Genomic DNA, 20,407 nt, shown 5'->3' with positions numbered 1-20,407 from the left:
TCAAATTAGAAATAATCTCCCAGGTAAAAGAAGAAATGATAAAAGTAATGAAAGAGATGCTTAAACATCTAAAGAAGCACAACTAAAAAATCAGAGGAACAAAACAAAAAGAATATCTGGATGAACAATATAAGAAACAAATGGAATACATGAAGCATATTCAGAGATATACAGGAAATCAAAAATTACATTGAAAATCATCAAAATCACCTCAAAAAAAGTGCAGATAGAATTTTAGATCTCAAATACAAAATTGCAGCTAGTACACAGGAAAGTTCTTTAAAAAATAACGAGGAATCAGGAAATAAAATTTCAACAGCTGCAAGAGGAGGCAAAGAAAAACAACATAAGTTTGATTAGGATAAATGAAAAATAAGGAGACAACAAAAAGGATATCAAGAGGCTATTTACAGAAGTATAGCAGAAAATTTTCCAAACAAGAGAATAGAAACTGACATTCAGATTAGTGAAGCATATAGAACTCCAAAAGCCATAACCAAAATAAACTACACCCAGGCATACAATAATCACCGTCCCAGATATCCAACATAAGAATATAATATTAAAAGCTGTTAGAGAGAAAACACAGATCACCTATAAAGGAAAACCTATCACAATCATAGAAGACTTCTCAGTACAATCAATGAAGTCAAGAAGAGAATGGATCAAAGTATTTCAGATCCTAAAGAAAAATATCTTCCAACCTAGGCTGATGTAACTTGAAAAACTGTCCCTCAAAATAAGCAATAAGCAATAAGATACTTCCATGAGAAAGAACAGCTGAAGAAATTCATGATCACCAAACCAACTCTGCAAAGAATACTGAAAGACATTCTAGATACACAAAGGAAAAAAACCACTAATCCGACAGACAATTAAACAGAATGGAAATGTAAGGGTTAAACAACAGAAAAATCACAGGTCAACAATAAACTGATATATAACAGTTATAATCATTAATATAACTGGTCTCAATTCACCAATTAAAGGAAGCAGACTGGTAGAATGGATCAAAAAACAACATCCAATCATATGCTGTCTACAGAGAAACCCATCTAAACCAAAAGGAAACTCATAGACTGAAATTCAAAGGATGGGAAAAAATGCTACATGCAACAGGAAGCAAAAAAAAAGGAGGGGGTACCTATTCTGTATTCAGACAACATGAACTTCAAACCAAGAATGATCCAAAAAGATAAAGAAGGTCGCCACATACTAGTTAGGGGAAAACTTCAAGACGAAGAGATAACAACCATATATATATATTTTTTTCTTTCACCAAATTGCAGAGCACCCAGATATACAAAGCAAGTATTAACAGAATGAAAAATCAGATAAGCAACAACACAATTATAACAGGAGACCTTAACGTGCCATTGACACAAAGGGAAAGATCAACCAGACAGAAAATCAGCAAAGAAATAACAGAATTGAATCACAACTGTGAAAAAAATGGACTTGATAGACGTATATAGAGTGTTGCATTAAACAATATCAGAATACACATTCTTCTTAGAAGTACATGGGACATTTTCTAAAGTAGACCATATACTAGCCCATATATATATATATATATATATATATATATATATATATGGTCTTTTTCTTTTTTTATCAGTACCAGGGATCAAACTCATGACTGCCTGCTTGCAAGGCAGGCACTTGTGCCTCTGAGATAAATCCCCAGCCCCCAGAATATATTTAAGTAAATGCAAAACTGTTGAAATTTTCCCATGCAAGTTATCAGATCATAGTGCCATGAAACTAGAAAGTAATGATAAAAGAACCTACAGAAAACCCATAAACACATGGAAACTGAATAATACACTCATGAACAATCAACGGGTCACAGAGGAAATTAAATGAGAAATTAAACAATACCTACAAGCAAATGAAAATAAAAATACAACTTATGAGAATCTGCGGGATGCAATGAAAACAGTCTTCAGAGGAATACTTATTGCACTGAGTTCCCACATGAGGAAAACAGAATTAATACAAATAAATAACCCAATGCTATGCCTGAAACATATAGAAAAAGAAGAGCAAGTCAAGCCCAAAGTCAAAGGAAGGGAAGAAATTATAAAATTAATAGCAGAAAATAATGCAATGGAGACTAAGAAAACAATCCAAAGAATCAATGAATAAAAGAGTTGGTTCTTTGAAAGAATAAATAAAATTGATAAGCCCCTAGCTAACCTTATTTTATAAAGGAAAAAAAAACCCAGCTCAAATTCATGCAATAAGGAATGAAAAAGGCAAAATCACTACAGACTCTGTGGAAATACAGAAGATCATCAACACCTATTTCAAAACCCTCTACTCTCATAGGTTCAATAACATGGAAGAAATGGACAGATTCCTAGAAATATATGAAGTATCAAAGCTGGGTCAAAGAGATGTAAAACTGCTGAATAATTCAAATTCTATTAATGAAATTGAAAATATAACTAAGCCCTTACCAACAAAGAAAAGCATAGGCCCAGATCAATTCTATGTGGAATTCTACAAGAAATACAAAGAAGACTTAATGCTGACACTCTTCAAAATCTTCAATGAAATCAAAAGGGAAGCAATTCTTTCTAAGTCATTCCTGGGTGCAAATATTACGCTAGTACCAAAACCTGAGAAAAACCCAACCAAAAAAGAGAACTACAGGCCCAACTCCCTAATGAACAGAGATGCAATTCTCCTTAATAAAATATTTGTGAACAGGATGCAGCAAATCATCAAAAAGATTATGCCACAACCAAGTGTGATTCATTCCAGGCATGTAGGCATGGTTCAGCATGTGTAAATCAGTAAATGTAATCCACCATATCAGTAGAGGCAAAAGTATGCATCACATGATCATTTCCACAGATTCAGAAAAAGCTTTTGATAAGGTCTAACACTCATTCATGATAAGAACCTTACAGAAAACTGGAATAGATGGTCTTTACCTCAATATGATAAAGGCCATCTATGACAAACCAAAAGCCAGCATCATTAAATAGCCAAAAATGAAGGCCTTTACTTTAAAATCAGGCACAACTCAAGGATGTCCCTTGTCACCACTCTTATTTAACATAGTAGTAGAAATAATGCCCAGAACAATTAGGCAAGACAGAGAAATAAAAGGAATAAAGATAGAAAAAGAAGAAGTTAAATTATTATTATTTGCAGATGACATGATACTCTACATAGAAGACCCCAAAAACTACATTGAAAGACTCCTAGATATAATAAAAAAAGTTCAGCAATGTCGCTGGATAAAAAAATCAATACTCAAAAATCAATAGCATTCCTCTACTGTGAAAATCAAATAACAGAGAGAAATGATAAGCCACACCTTTCACACTAGCATCCAAAAAATGAAACAGGAGTTAATCTCAAAGAAGAAGTAAAATATCTGTACAGGGAAAATTATAATACCCTGAAAGAAATTGAAGAGGATCTCAGATAATGGAAAGACATCCCTTGTTCATGGATAGGAAGAATAAATATTGTGAAAATGATCATTTGTCCAAAACTGGTATACTGATTCAATGTAATCCCAATGATAATACCACCAACATATCTCATAGATATAGAGAAATCACTCCTAAAATTCATATTGTACCAGAAGAGACCTAGAACACCAAAGTCAATTCTAAGCAGCAAAGGCAAGGCAGAAAGCATTACAATAACTGACTTGAAGTTATAATAAAATGATACTGTAATAAAATCAACATGGTACTGGAATAAAAACAGATCTGAAAATCAGTGGAATAGATTAGAAGATACAACCACAACTACAAACACACTCAACCACCTATCATTAATAAAGGAGCCAAATATGGTCACTGAAGGAATACAGTCTCTCTTTAATAAATGGTGCTGGAAAAACTGCTTCACCATATGTCAAAAACTAAAACCATAACCATGCCTATCACCATGTACTAAAATAAAATATAAATGGATCAAAGATCTAAATATTAAAACAGAAACACTAAATGTGTTAGAAGACCAATTAGGTAAAAATCTTGAAGACATAAGGGTAGGTAGAGAATTGATGCGCAGGAATCAAACCACATGGGAAATACTTCCCAGAATCAATAACTGGGATCACATCTTAGTAAAGAGTTTCTGCGTTTTAAAAGATTCTCCAGCATATTGAAAAGAGCATCCACAAACTGGGAAAATCCTTAGTGAACTGTTCCTCAGACAAAAGGCTTCTGTCTAAAATATATAAAGAATTAAAGAAAATCAGACCCCCAAAATTCAAATACCCAGTCCAAAAATGGGTATCTGAGATGAATATACAGTCCTCAGATGGAGAAATACAAATGGCAAGTAGATACATGAAAAAATGTTGCTCATCATTGGTTATTAGAGAAATACAAATTAAAACAACACTGAGATTCCATTTTACCCAAGAAAGACTGCTCAAGACCAAGAAAAATACCAACAAATGCTGGAGAGGCTGTGGAAGAAAAGGAACATTACTGCACTTTTGGTGGGAGTGTAGACTGGTGCAACAACTGTGGAGGTCAGTCTGGAGTTTTCTCAAAAATCTGGGATTGGAAGTCCCATTTGACCCAGCTATTTCACTTCTAGGTATATTCCCAGAAGAACTGAAAACATCATACCACAGTGATTTATTTGCACCCATGTTTATAGCAGCAGAATTTGTAATAGCCAGATCTTGGAAACTACCTAAGTGTTCATCAACTGAGGAATGGTTAAAAACATTGTGATACATTTTTATTTTTATTTTTATTTTTTTCAGAACAGAACAATGTAAGCAACACAATACTTCACCACAAGACAACCCAATATAACAATTGCTACCATAATATCACTTTCTTTCAAACAACTGGGCATACCTTCACATACAATAGTATCAACCATAACAAAATAGTATAAAACCATTAAAGACAATGAAATTATTACTGGGCATTCAAAGCCAAATAACAGAAAATGAACATTGGCTACTATATTACCTCATTGTCCATAAAAATTTTGTTTATACTGTCACACATAATAAAATCTATAAGCTACAACATGACAGAACCAGTGAAAACAGGAGAACAAAAGCGTGGTAGGACTTCAAAGCAAGATGATATTAAATTAGCACTGGAGGGGCTGGGGATTTAGCTCAGTGGCATAAGTGCCTGCCTTGTATGTGTGTGGTCTTGAGTTTGATCCCTGATATTGATAAAAGAAAAAAGAAAATTACAAAAAAATAAACTAGCACTGGCTATTATAATGTCTTGTTTTCTTCAAAATAGCTGTTCATACCATTACAGACCATAAAATCAAACAAATCAGGATAAAACCATTTCAACTAATGAATGAAATCATTATAAGGCTTCAAAGCAATGTAATGGGGAATCATGATGAGATATATATATTTTAAGCCAATCGAGACAATGCAGTGAAATTTGTACAGGATTTCACAGTGGATATTGGGATAGTAGTAATAGCTACTATGCTATATCTCTTTAACTTCACAACAGTTGTCCAGTCAATTAGGTATAGCAAAATCAAACCAAAAATAGGACATTATAAAACCAATTGAGAATACTGAATAGAGCAAAACAAACATAACAAAACAAAAGAGTGAAAACAACCTATGCCTTCGAACAGAAGATAGAAGGAAATCCCCCATATTTGCTATCCTGCATATGGTCATCCTCCTAAGAGATGCTGAGACATATAACCCCAGTAGCTATGGGGAGGGGCAGGGAAGGGTGCTTGATTTTTAGCCCGCATGGCAGTAGGCTCACAGGTAATGGTTCTCCTCCAGGCCCATGCCACAGACGCTTACCAAGAGGGCGGGTGAATAAACTGCTTGAGTCCCACCATGTCCGGATTTTGAGAGGGCTGGTTCTGTTCCTGGCCCTCATCGCAGTTCTTACCAAGAGGGAAGGTGAATAAGCTGCCTTAGTCCCACCATGGCTTGATCTCAGGAGTTCTATGATGTGATATTTTTAAACAATGGAGTACTACTCAGCTATAAAGAATGATCACATGAGATATTTATAAGTAAATGGGTGGAACTTGAGTTCATACTCATAAGAAAAATAAATCAAACTCACATGTATAAATACCATATAGTCTCCCTAGTGTAAGAAACGGTAAGAGCACATAAGATTTTATGGTAATCACACACTTAAACATATGTACAATTATACGCTTTAGAGCACTTTCTTTCCCTTTCATTTTTACAATATCTATTATACATTTGGTGTCATTAATCTTTCAGCTATTGTATTTTAAACAGGAGAGGCAATGTGATATTTGCAAATTTGAATCTTGCTTATTTCATTTATAAGGATAGTCTCAAGTTGCCTCCACTTTCCTTTAAAGTCCTCAGGATCATCCCTTTTTAAAGCTGAGTAATATTACATTGTATAAAAATAACACATCTTTTTCATCCACTCTGCACTTGATGGGCATTTTGGTTGTTTCCAAGATTTAGCTATTACAAATTGTGCTTCTTTGAACATTGGTATACATATATCTCTGTGCCATGACCTTTTCAGGTTTTCTGGGAAAATACCCAGGAGGGGAAGAGCTGGATTGAATGAAACTTTCAATCCTAGTTTGTTGAGAAATCTCCATATTGGTTTCCATAGTGGCCTGGCCACATCAGTCTACACTCCCACCAAAAATGAGCAGTGTTCCTTTTCCCCCTGCAGTCTCATCAGCATTCATTGTCAGTTGTTTTCTTGATGGCAGCTGTTCTTTCTGGGTGAGATGAAATCTCAATGCTCTTTTAATTTGCATTTGTGGAATGAGCAGTTAAGTTGTGGTGCACATTTCTCCATGTATTTATTTGTCATTTGTACATCTTTATCTGAGAATTGTGTATTTATCTCAGATGCCAATTTTTGAGAGGGTCTTTGAACTTGGGGGGTTTCATGTTTTTCAATTCTTTATGTGTTCTGGATATAAGTCTTTTGTCTGAGCGGCTGCTGTCTATAATTATTTCCCATTCTGTGTGTTTTCTTTTCACTCTGTTGGTGATTTCTTTTGAAATGCAGAAACTTTTCAATAATATGAGATCTCAGTTGTTGATTCTTTGAAGTGTTTCCCATGCAGTCTGTGTTTTACTCATGAATTCTCTGCCTACCCCTATGTCTCTAAGAATTCTGCCTACCTTGTCTTCCAGGGGCTTTAGTGTTTCTGTTTTAATATTTAGATCTTTGATCCATTTAGACTTTAAGTTTGTACATGGTGATATGCATGGATCTACTTTCAGTCTTCCACCTGATGAAAGCCAATTTTTCCAACACCATTTATTTATTTATTTTTATTTAAGGAGAAAAGAAAAGAAAGAAAAAAAACAGTCAAGGGGTACAAGTTATACAGATTTACAGAACAAAAAAATGCGCAGTAGGAAATCACTAGTTAATGGATTACATATTGCCATCTTAGAAATAATTGTTCAAGTCACAAAATTAAAGCTTGTAGAGTGGACACCATTTATTAAAGAGGCTATCACCCCAGGTGTTTTTACCTTGGGTAAATGTATAGCTTTCAGTCTGGAGTAGACAATTTTAAAGAAACTATTAAGTATAAACGGGCCAAATAATAGGATTAGCACAATAATTAGTCAACAAAGTCAACAAAGATTTAGTCCTCAATGATTAATGAGAACCAGACTCAGGAGAACCAGATTAATAGATTATTTTACAGTCAACAAAGATTTAGTTCTCAACGATTCATGAGAACCAGACTCATGAGAACCAGATTAATAGATTATTTTGATCAATGAAAATTTTTAAGATTTTGTACATGAACAACAATGTATGGACCAAAAGCTACGTTTTCAAGTTTTTCTAATATCTAGAGTACACTGTGAAATAAAAATGTCTTTAATAAAATTCTATGCTATTTAATCAGGAACTATGGACATGTCTTATCAATGCCATTTGTAAGTGTTCTATGAAGGTAGAAAGGATTTCATCTTTTTCCTGACAAATAATTGACAATTTAAAAATTTGGTTTTTATATTTCTCAGGCCTTCAAAAATACACAGAAAAAAATACAGAAATGTCTTCTGCTTCAATTTCCTGGCTAGCTGTTAGGTCAGCAGGTTGCTTGGGTTCCAGTAGGAACTGGTTGCTCCCTTGGTTGCCTTCTGGATATCTAAAACTAACAATATGATATCCAAAATGTTATAGCAGCTTGTAATGATGCACTTCCCTCATTAGAAATTGAGTTTTGATTTAGTATTATATTTAAACATTTCCAACCTAACTTTACAGGTCTGAGTAAACCCTTTCAAGACGTAAGTGTGTTTATCAGGTTCATGTGAAAATTTTCCTAATTCTAGCTTGATTTTCTTTAAATAACTGAGAGACAGAGACATGTGAACATAGATAGTCTCATATGGGTTATATATATAATTGTAATTTAAGCATAAATAAGAATGATTTCTTAATGTAAAAAAAGGTTTCAATATAAGGTAACATTGACCATCCATTGACGATAGTATCTGATTTTGCTCCCAAATGGATGAAACAGGAATTATCAGAGAAATCTATTCATGATTAAAGAACAATGAAAGGGATCAATGGAGAGCCCTGCAGGTTATGTATTACTGGGCTTTTCTGACCATCCCCAGCTGGAGCTTCACTACTTCTGGTCATCCCTATCATCTACACTCTTACACTGCTCGGTAACACAACAATCTCCTACCTGAATTCCAGGCTCCATACATCCATTTACTTCTTCCTCTCCAACTTCTCCTTCCTGGACCTCTGTTTCACTACTAACATTGTCCCACAGATGCTTTGGAATCTCAATGGCCCTGAGAAGACCATGAGCTATACTGGATATGTGATCCAGGTTTTAGGGCTGGGCACTATTGAGTGTGTCCTGCTGAGTGTGATGGTCCATGACTGCTACAATGCCATTTGCCACCCCTTCCATATGGTGTTATCTTGCACCCAAAGCTCCTCCAGTGACACTAGTGGCCTTGGCCTGGACCAATGGTTTTCTGGAGTCCACCATGCAGACCAGCCATTTTTCACTTGCACCTCTGCAACCACAAGGTGGACAATTTTATGTGTGAAGCCCCTTCCCTGATTCAAGTCACCTGTGCGGACACAGCCTTCCTGGAAAATGAACTTGCTGTAGCAACTGTCTTGTATGTGGTGATGCCTCCGGGCTCACTGTGGTCTCCTATGGCTGCATTGTTAGACTTGTGCTGAAGATAAATCTCACAGAAGGCAGCATGAGGGCATTTGGGACATGTGGATCCAACCTGATTATTGTAGTCTTCTTCTTTGAGATGATAATTTATCTCTATTCAACCCAAGAGCTCATACACAGAGAATCACAAAAGGTTTCTGACCTTTTTCTATATTATAGTGACACCTTCACTTAATCCTTTGATCTACACTTTGAGAAACAAAGAAGCTAAACAGGCCATTAAAAGGTTACTGGCAAGAGAACCAACTTAAAATGAATCATGGAGAACATATAGGAGCTTTGAGTCATTATCCAATTGTGATCCTTTTCATTTATAAAGTATAGCTAAATCGCTTAAACAAAAATTGGTGGGAAAAGTAAATAAAATAGAACATTTTGTGTGAAAAAACTAGTAGGCATCTCACTTTCTATAATGACAATGAAGTTATCAATTTTAAAACTTTAGCTTTCTCTCTGAGAATGTTACATGTCACCTTTGCTGAACTCCTTCACAAAGATGCCATGAATAAACACAGGTTTTCAATCATATGAATGTGTGGTACAAAATCACAAGTCATACACCTGTTTCTCTTGTCACTACTAATGATGTGGGTGAAATAGTTACCACCCTTTTATTCATCAACAGAGTAAATCTTCTTACTCATAGAAACAGAAATTCAGTTTTACAGGAAGGCACATCCTCTTCATTTTCAGGCTTCACATTTGGCAATATGGATCCAGGAGTGTGCACTGCTGAGGAGCTTACCTGACAATGTGACAGCCTGTTTCAGAGTTACCAGGCACTAGTGTTGGGCATTATTTGGAGATGTCAACTCCTGTTCATTCATGGAGGCATCTGGGGTTCCGTTCACCCAGGGATTCTTGATCTCTCTCACACAGAGAGCAAGCTATAAAGTAGATGATCTATGAGACTAAGTGTCAATTGGTGGGAAGACATTGCTAAGACAACCTAGGTAACTCTCTCATGCATCAGTCATTGGCATCATTAGGAGTCCATCCCTTTTGGTCAACACTTTTGCTCTAATCCTTGGCTGTGACACAAAGCATGAAACACAATTTGAGATATCTTCATTAAATCTGACTATTTAAATTTCACAAAAGAAAAAATAGTTTTATAAATGAGAAAAAAGTTTATCATTGTCATTGATATAGTATTTCTTCATATTAAAAGTGTAGTATTTATAGGATTGTTTCTCTTCATGTTGAATACAAAATTTTCATCTGTTCTGATGAACTTCTTCACAACTTGGGTAAAAAATTTAAAATATTCATGTTATTTTCCAAATACTGACAATACTTCCTTACAAAATATTATTAACCTGATCCTTATTGTCTTTATATATTTTCAATGCTCACTTTTTTTTAGGATTATTTCAAATTCTGGACCAACAGTTATTTTGTTGATGGTTCAACATGGCTGAAGAGGAGAAGTCTACATTTGAACTACTCAGAGAAAATGAACTAAAAACAGAGGTAATTTTTTAAAAAGGTAGAACATACATATATATGGCAAAATCAATGTGAAATAAGAAATGTACAGATCACAGAAAACAGTGACCTGACTCACATGGCTGGTGATGTGTCATCTACATATGAGTCGAACTGAACTATCATATTAGGAATTTGAAATGAAGAAAATAAAAGAAAAATTGGATATACTGAAACAGTTCAACTAACTCAAGGTGTGCAGGATATAAAGTCCTATGGGGTCCTGACCTAGACCCCCAATCTCCAAAACAAGTGTATGGCAAAGGCTTAAATAAAATGAGACAAGTGGTATGATTGTAATGCTCTGGGAAGATCAAAACCCTTTAGCTGAGTTTGAGACTCTGAGGTCTAAGACAAAGATTTCTCAGGACCACCCATTTTTATTATTTCTAACAACAAATGTTGGGGAAACTGAGGAAAGTGTGAGAAAAGAGCAGGACCTTGAGAGTCATTTCAAAGACTTCTCCAAGTATCAAATTATGCCAATTTAGGGGAACCATCTTATCTCCAGGATGACATTTATGGTAGCAGTGCAAATGCAGGAGTGAGATTCCTTTAGCTTCAGTCTCTATTTACTTAATTAGTGATGGAGCCAAGGTGTATTCAGCTATGGCCTTATCTTGTCTTTTGAGGTATTTCTGGCCTCACAGGCCACTACAGGCCTCAGCCAGGACCAGTGATTCTTAGAGGTTCACTTACTATGAATCAGCTCCCCTCACCAGTCAAGGGACTGAGGCCTAGGACAGACTCGGATAAACATACAAAGCCAATTATTTAATTTTAAATCCTGCTCAGAACCACTTTGTTGTGATCTCCAACAAAGTCCCTTCCTCTTTTGCCTTTCACCAAATAGAAGACACTGCAGCTGAGCAGCAATGTTTGCTGGCACACTGAGGAGGGAGTGAATTGCTCCCTCCCCAATGAGATGCCCTAACATGGATCTCTTGTTCTCTGAATTTTTTTCTCCTGTGCCAGAAAAGCTAACAGGAACTTCTAGAGGCAACAAAGTTAAGAGTTAGGGACTGAAGGAGAACACAGTGAATGGACAAGCATGGAACCTCCTGTGCTCTGACTGATGACTTGACAGATGGGGGTTTTAACCAACCCTGCACAACAGTGAGTGAAAGAGACATGATCAAAGTGGAACCCAGCAGCCTTAGGCTATCTACATTTAATCCATAGGAACAGAAATTCAGCCCACATTTCCCCACCCCGAAACAAGCAGCTGTTAGCAGAAGAAGTAAGTCTGAAGAGGTGGTGCTGGAGGTGAAGAACAAGGCCACTTTCAACTCATAACCAATGCCTCTAGAGGGGATGTAAAATTTAAGTAGTCTTGTGCCAGCAAAGTAAAGAGCCAGAGGAGGTTGGTGCTGTTCCCTTGGGGAGGTCAAAATTGGACCAAGCAGTCTTGGGTGATGTTTGGTCTTCAGTGGCAACAAGAGAGAAAAGAGAGGTAGAGAAGAAGAAGAAGAAGAAGAAGAAGAAGAAGAAGAAGAAGAAGAAGAAGAAGAAGAAGAAGAAGAAGAAGAAGAAGAAGAAGAAGAAGAAGAGGGAGGAGGAGGAGGAGGAGGAGGAGCAGGAGGAGGAGGAGGAGGAGAAGGAGGAAAAAAAGAAGAAAGAGGAGGAAGAGAGGAAGAGGAGGAGGGGGAGGGGGAAGGAGAAGGGGGCTGAAGTGGGTGGGGGAGAAGAAGGAGGAGAAGGACAAGTAAAAGAGAGAACAGAAAAGAAAGTGCTTTTACTGAGGGGACAGGAGTGCTGCAGAAGAGACAAAAGTACCCTCTAGAAGCTTCAGGAAAATAACCACAGGCTTTATTTGGAATTTACAGGGGGCAGAGTTAAAGGGCAAGTGAAATGACTTGACAGCTGATCGCAGGAGCTTTTGCTGAGGAGCACAAAGCAAAAGGGTCAGCAGAAAGAACACAGAGGGCACTGTCCAGCACCAAATGGAACTCTTACAGGAGGAAAAACCTGTCAGGTGGCAGCAGCAAGAGCTCACTGCACTCCACTCCACCCCTGCCCTGCAGCAAGCAGGGAGATACAGAGAACTGCTGGAAGAATGGAACAAAGGAGGCTGTGCAAGGACCAGAGGAGCCAGGTATTCATGGGATTGGGAGAAGCCTCGGGCTGTCTCCATCTGAGGGCACCATAGCAATGAGACCTAAACAGAGACAAACATGGTAAGGAGTGGATGAAATTCAAGGAATATACAGTTACTGGCTAAAAGCTGTGGCCCGGCTCCCACACCTAGAGGCCAAGATCAGCCCTGGATCTAGCACTAATCCTACTGCAAGCTTAGCAGGGTTACCCCACAGTATTGGGCCCTCTGCCTGGAGTCAGCTGTCATTCCCAGGGACTTCGCTTTATAGGTGATTTGTTTCTTTTCTGTAAGAGCTGTTAATATTATGTACTTGGCCTGAATTTCTGAAATCGTAATTATCATGTGCATTGGTATAGCTTAGTCATGACTCCTTGGAGTTCTATATGCCTCACTTATCTGTGTGTCAGATTCTTATTCCATATGTGGGAAATGTTCTGCCTTTAGTTTTGTGAACACTTTCTTTTATGTCATCTGTGCTGCTTCCTGCTTTTTCATTGACTTCAATAAATTTATATTATTTTCTTTGCATCATCTTGCAGCTGTTGGAATGTTATTTCAGGTCCCTATTTTTAAGAGATCTTCTTTTTCATGACAGTTACCAACAATCCTGTCTTCCAGATCTGAAATTATGTCTTCACTTTGGTTCATGCATGTTTGCAAACTTTCAATGGAATTTTTAACTTCCTGAATATCTGAACCTGTTTCATGGATTCCATTTGTTTCCTATGTTAGGCATTTAAGGTTTCTATCATTTACTTCTGTTTTTTAAACCTGTGTTTATTCTAGATTTGCTGTGTAAGCCCTTTGTTAAGGTGATAATCTTTTTTTTAAATCTGGAGACAATTTCTGGTCTGATTTTCTCTACAGTCTTATGTGCCAGCTTTTGAAATTCTGCTGCTACTATTTCAGAAATTTCAGATGGATATCCTCCATTTTTCTCTACTTATTGTCCCTTGGGCTTGTCATGGGTAGGATGGCAGTCTGGTGTTGCATTTTGCTTCTGTGTCTTGTCATTTTCTATTTTTGAATTTCATTTTCCTTTTTGTTGATGGCTATAAGTTTCTCATGTTAGATAGCTTTATAATTAGTGTCAAGGCCTCCCCAGGAGAGGTCTGTTATTCAGAGGTGTCTTACACATGTAGGAAATTCTTGTTTTTGTGTCTGTACAAATATCCTACATTCCTGATTTATTAAGGGTAAGATGTTACTCTCCTTTTAACCCAATACTCAGTCCTTTGCTGCTGGGCTATATTGATAGCTATGACCCACAGTTGTTGCTATAGAAGGGAGAAAAGCTGATTATAAATGTATGACATCCTGGCAAAGCCATACAATTAGCAACAACAATAGCATATAATAATTTTATAAATTGACAAGTAATGGTAACAATTAATTTGGTCTTTTTAACACAGTGGCAAGATCAATAGTTATATAACAAAATTCAACATAAATCAGGAACTATTGTGCAAAGGTTTTTTCCATTGATAGAGTAATTTTAGCCTGTGGTGGAGATATTCAAAAAGTATAGGTCACAAAACAGAAATAAATGCAGAGAAATATAGTAGAAACAAGGCTGGAGAACCTATGATGATTTGTATACTTTGGGAAACTAAAGAAGAAGACAGGAGAGAAAGAGGGAAGAAGTAAGTTAAAGATCATCAATGCAAATCATGAAGAATAGAGACAATATTCATTCACATAAAACTATTTTATATTCCAGAGAAATAGTTTAGGAAAGGGAGAAAGATGAGTAGGATAGAACAAAAATAAAGGTAAAAACCTATAGACAGAAATGGACCAAAAAAAAAAAACCTAAAATAAAGGAAATGAAGGAAGAAATAGAAAAATAGAAAGAAAGAAAGAATGAATGACTGAAAGAAAGAAAGAAAGAAAGAAAGGAAGGAAGGAAGAAAGAAAGAAAGAAAGAAAGAAAGAAAGAAAGAAAGAAAGAAATCAAGTCTGAGGGTATAAATAACTACTTTGAAGACAATGAGTCATCATGATACCCATTCTGGTTGAACTGTTATCTTCTTTTGAAGTCCTGTATTGTCTCCCGTGTTTCATTTTTATTGGTTTTGTTCAGTACTGTTTTGCTCATTTTTTTCTTTTTCCTTTTTTTTATTTAAAGGAAAAAAACAGTATAAGGGTACAAGTAATACAGAGTTAAAAAAAACAGTAGGAAATCACTTGTTAATAGATTACATAGTGACATGTTAGAACTAGTTGTTCAAGTTACAAGATTAAAGCATACAAAGTGGACATTCAAACAGTGAGACTGCAAACAGTTGTGTTCAATGATCCAACAAAAACTCAATAATATGGTCGTCTATCTTAACACACCTAAACACGCTTGCAGTTGTATCCTTTAGAGAACTTTTTCCCCTCTCTTTTTTACAACAAAATTTACACATTTTGTGTTTAATCATTCCCATAGTTCTTATTATGTTTTTGGAAGAGAATAAAACCAAATCTGACAAAACAAAGTAGTCAGTCAAAACAAAGGATAGACATAGCACATGATGCAAAAAAAGAATACAAAGTTATCAACAATGGTTACCATAATGCCTCTTGCTTCCTCAATTTTATTATACCTAATGATATGGGCATTTCTTTTGAAGATAGCAAGAGGCATTATGGTAACCGTTGTTGATCACCCTGTATTTTGTTTTTACATCATTTCCTATGTCCATCCTTTTGTTTTGACTATTTTGTTTTGTCACATTTCATTTTATTCTCTTAAAAAATAAAAAGAACTGTTGGAGTAATAACCCAAAATGTATAATTGCTATTGTAAAAATGAGAGGAAAAGAAAGTGCTCTAAAGGATATAACTGTATGTATGTTTAATTGTGTAAGATACACAACCGTGATACTAAGTTTTTGTTGGATCATTGAACAGAAATATTTGCAGTCTCACTGTTTGAATGTCCACTTTGTGTGCTTTAATTTTGTGACTTGAACAACTATTTCTAAGATGATAATATGTAATCTATCAACTAGTGATTGCTTAGTGCTTTTAAAAAATTTTCTGTTACTTCTACCTTTTTTGTTTTGCATTTTTTCAATTTAAATACAAAAAATTTAAAAAGAAAAAGAATTGCAGGAAGGAAGAAGGAAGGAAGAAAAACAGAAAGAAAGAAAAAGAAAGAAAGAGAAAGAAAGAAAGAGAAAGAAAGAAAGAAAGAACCAACAAACAAAAGAAAGAAAGAAAGAAAGAAAGAAAGAAAGAGAAAGAAAGAAAGAAAGGAAAGAAAGAAAGAAAGAAAGAAAGAAAGAAAGAAAGAAAGAAAGAAAGAAAGAAAGAAAGAAAGAAAGAAAGAAAGAAAAAAAGAAAGAAAGAAAATTTCTCTGGTGTCCACAGTTCTGTGGTAGTGCTCCATTCAGAGAGCCTAACCCTACTGGGTAACCCAACCAAGCCTGCAGTGGAATTAGTGCTGAATGCAGGGCTGACCTTGGCCTCATAATGTGGAGTGCTAGGGCCAAGATCTTCAGCCAGTAAGTGTATGTCCCTTGGTGTCAATTCTTACCCTTTTGTCTCTGCTTCATCTCCTAGTTGCCTTAGTGCCCTCAAGTGGAGGCAGTCTGAGGCTACTCCCAAATCCATAAGACTGCTTGGTCCCACTTTGACTTTCGCTTGGGGGCAGCACCAACATCCTGCTCTTTAGTGTGCGGGAGAAAGGCTACTTAAATGCTGTATCCTGGTCTCGTGGCATTGGTTATCCTGGTTCATTGGAGGTTTCAGTAGCACTTCCAATGTTACCATCATGCCTCTGCCGACTTACAGCTTGTTGCCAATGGGTTGGTGTGGGGCACCTCGCTGTGGGCTGACCATGCTCCTTCCACTGACAAGGAGATGGTCCTGGGGTGCTGGGTTTCACTTTGATCTCCCCTCCCAAGTGTGGAATCCCAGTCTCTCATACACTGCAGTGCAAAGCTGCTTAAATGACCCATCCATTCAAACACTGATCACAGTTGAGGAGGGGCCATGGTCGTCTACTTACTATGTACTCCTGCAGACCCTAACTCCTAACTTTGTTGATCCTAGGGCTTCAGTTAGATTTTATGGCAAAAGAAAATAATTGGTGGCAGAAAAATACAACTTGACAGCTCATCAGTGAGGGAGCTATTCACTGGATCCTGTGTGTGCCAGCAAACTTTGCCACTAGGCTGCAATATCCTCTGTTTGGTCAGCAAAAGAGGTGGGGGACTTTATATCCCAAGTCTCTTCTATATGGCTTGAGTTAACTGTATTATTTCCGTCTATCAATTTTTTTTCTTCTTTTAAACTTCCTAGCATGGTGGTTTTGATCTGCTCACAGGTAGGTGACCCACTGACAACCCTGTGAACCAGACCATTGGCATATTAAGGCCTGTATCTATGTTTTATTTGATCTACAATTTTCTTATTTCATATTCATTTTACCATCAATATGTATGACTCTCCCTTTTTCCAATTATTTGTGTTTTTAGTTGATTTTCTCTGCATAGCTCAAATGAAACTCTCATCTAATTCAGCCATGTTGAACAACCCACACAATAACTTTTGGGAGGCAGAGAAGATTGGTTATAATCTTTAATATAGATGGCTTTGATACACGAAATTAAAAAAAAAACAGAACCACACATGGAGTAGATCTGAAGGTAGAGTCCACTGAGATGCTATTTATAGGAAATATAATTAACATGAAAAAGAGTACATCGACTGACAATCAAATATGAGAAAACAATGCTCTTATGTGACAGAGAACCAGAGAGTAATAGGGGCAACTAGACCAGTATTTGTGGGTAGGTTGGAAAGACAGGCTTTAATAAGTAAAGGAATACAATTGGAGATCAAGTAAAGCAGAGAGAGGGTTTAGAACCACATAGGTAAATAGCAGGTTGCCCCCCCCCCCGCCCAATAATGCACAGTTTATCTTGGGGAAGTGAAAGGGGAGGGAGAGTCTTAAAAAAGGATGGCAGAAGATGTGGTTAATAGTGTATTAGGATTTAAAACCCATGTTACTCACTCCACTCTGCTTAGATAGATTTTATTCTGTTCCAGTTTGTTTACTTGCATTAGATTTGAGGGCACAGACAGCTATCCCCAAAACATCAGCATATAGCACAGTAATCATCTTTAATTTCCTATTATCTTAATCTGGAGCCCTGTATAACATATACTGTTTTATCATGACTGATCTTAGTTAAGTCTGGTTGGTTTGATTCTTGTTTGGTATCAACAGATTTTTATTCACAATTGATATGATTGATAGTACCAAGTCTGAGAGTATAGGCAAACCTCTACGATACATATTCTGGTTTGATAACTGTATGTTTTTGAAGTTGTGTTTTTATTAATACTGTTATGTAGCAAAATATTCAATTATACTATGTTTGATGATATAGCCAATTCTATTGAAGATAACAAGAGACAAACAGTATCTATGGTAGAACTCCTTGTACAGTAGTCTTATATGTCTTTTTCATTTCATGTGTTTATAGGAATATGTTTTGTTTTGTTTCTCCTTCTAATATAGAAAGGATAGAAATACATATTAAGACTCATGCATGTGTAGAATATATAAACAGTTTGTGAGAACTGATCTTATGAGAAGGATGAAATGAAGAGATACTTTGAAGAAAAAGAGACACTAAATTACACAGTGCTGATCCTGGAGTGTCATAATGGGAAACCCAGCAATAGTGTTATTCTTTGTTCAGAGTGATATTAGCCTGCTTGGGTTTGTTCCATCTCAACATAATTGAACATATGGATATCTGCATATATGTTTAAGTGTATAGGATTGATGACCATATTTCTATGTTTTTGTTGGATACTTGAACGGAACTGGTTGCAATCTTGCTGTTTGAATCCCCACTTTATATGCTCCACTTTAGTATCTTGAATAACTATTTGTAAAAGGACAATCTATAATCATCAACTAGTGATTTCTTACTGTTTATTTTTTTTCTTTGAAAGTATGTATCATTTCTACCAGTCTTTCTCTAAATACAATTTTTTAAAAAGATACTACAGTACCCAGTGCTGAGCCCAGCGTGTCATGATATGAAATTCAGCAATACTATTACTCTTTGTAACTAATGACTTTAGCCTGCTTAATCTGTTTAATCTCAACATAAATGAAGATATGGATACCCGCATGTACGTTTAAGTGTGTAGAATGGACAACTACATTAATAAGTTTTTGTTGTATAATTGAACAGAAGTGTTTGCAGTCTCATTGTTTGAATTCCCACTTTATATGTTCAACTTTTGTATCTTGAATAACTATTTGTAAAAGTAAAGTATGTAAATATCAACTGGTTATGTCTTACTATTTATCTTTTCTCTGAACGTATGTATTATTTCTACCAATTTTCTGTTTTGTTTAGTCTTTCTTAAATAAAATTTAAAAATCCACATGGGAGTACTGAAAAGGCAAAAGTATATGCCAATGTTCTTTGTGAATAGCACATTACATGCAAAACTCAAAAATTTACTAGCCAATCAAATGCAGAAACACACAAGTAAGATCTTTCACAATAATCACGTAAGATTTCTACTTAAAATCCAAAAATGATTCAACATGTGCAACTCAAGAAATGGGATTCACCTTATTACCAGAATGAAAGTCATCAAATTAGTAGAATGAAGGTCAAAGTTTACACAATAGTTTTTGACAAAAATAAATATCTTGCCTGGTTAAACCTATCAAAAAATCAGTGATAAAAGAAATGTATTCCAACAAATTGTAGTCATATATAAGAAGCCTACTACTAACATCATCCCTCATGTTGAGGATTGGGAAGTTTTTACTTCATGATAGGCAACAAGATTGGGATGTACTCTTTGACTACTTCTAATCAATATATAACTGGAAGTTTTAACCAGAGAAATTATTCAACATACATATAAGAAAAAGTGTTCAAATAGGAAAGGAAAAATGAAATTTTCTTTAATGGCTGGTAATCTGGTCTTACAATATGTAGAAAAATTCTAAACACTCCAACAAAAAGGTATTGTAACAGATAAAACAACTCAGTATGGTTGAAGGCTACAAAATCAATGAGTAAAAACCAGTAGTGTGATCAGTAATATTTCCATACACTAACAAAGAAGTATCTAAAAGGAAATTAAAAGAACTTTCCAATTCACAGTAGCATCAAAAATCAGAAACTGTTTAGAATGAATATATTCAACAAAATGACTTATCAATGCACTAAAAACCTTAAAATCCTAATGAGACAATTGAAGCCAACACCAATATATGAAATGGTCCCATGCACATGAAATGATGGAATACTTCATTAGTACATGTGTAGTACATGACGTTAATGATCATCTTAAGGACTAGTCACACATACATAACACTCCTACACATATTGATTCACTTTATTCTGTTTCACTTCCCACCCACTTCCTTCTCTCTGGCTCTAGATATCCTTAACCCATTTTTGTTACCATTCTTATTATATTATTTAGTTCATGTGTATGATATATAAGGCTTACATTCATTTTGAGTATTTGCCACATGTACATGATGCATTGCAAATCTTTATGTTTTCCTTTCCATTCAACATCCCCTTCACTCTGTCTCTTGGACTCATTCCCACTGGCAAAAGATTTATCTCCTTGAGTCCTTTTATGAATCTT

This window comes from Cavia porcellus, unplaced genomic scaffold (assembly GCF_034190915.1).
Source record: "Cavia porcellus strain 051 isolate PalLab524CR breed Dunkin Hartley unplaced genomic scaffold, mCavPor4.1 scaffold_17, whole genome shotgun sequence".
Classification (NCBI taxonomy): domain Eukaryota; kingdom Metazoa; phylum Chordata; class Mammalia; order Rodentia; family Caviidae; genus Cavia; species Cavia porcellus.
The sequence above is the reverse complement of the archived record's forward strand: the minus strand, read 5'-3'. Positions refer to the sequence as shown.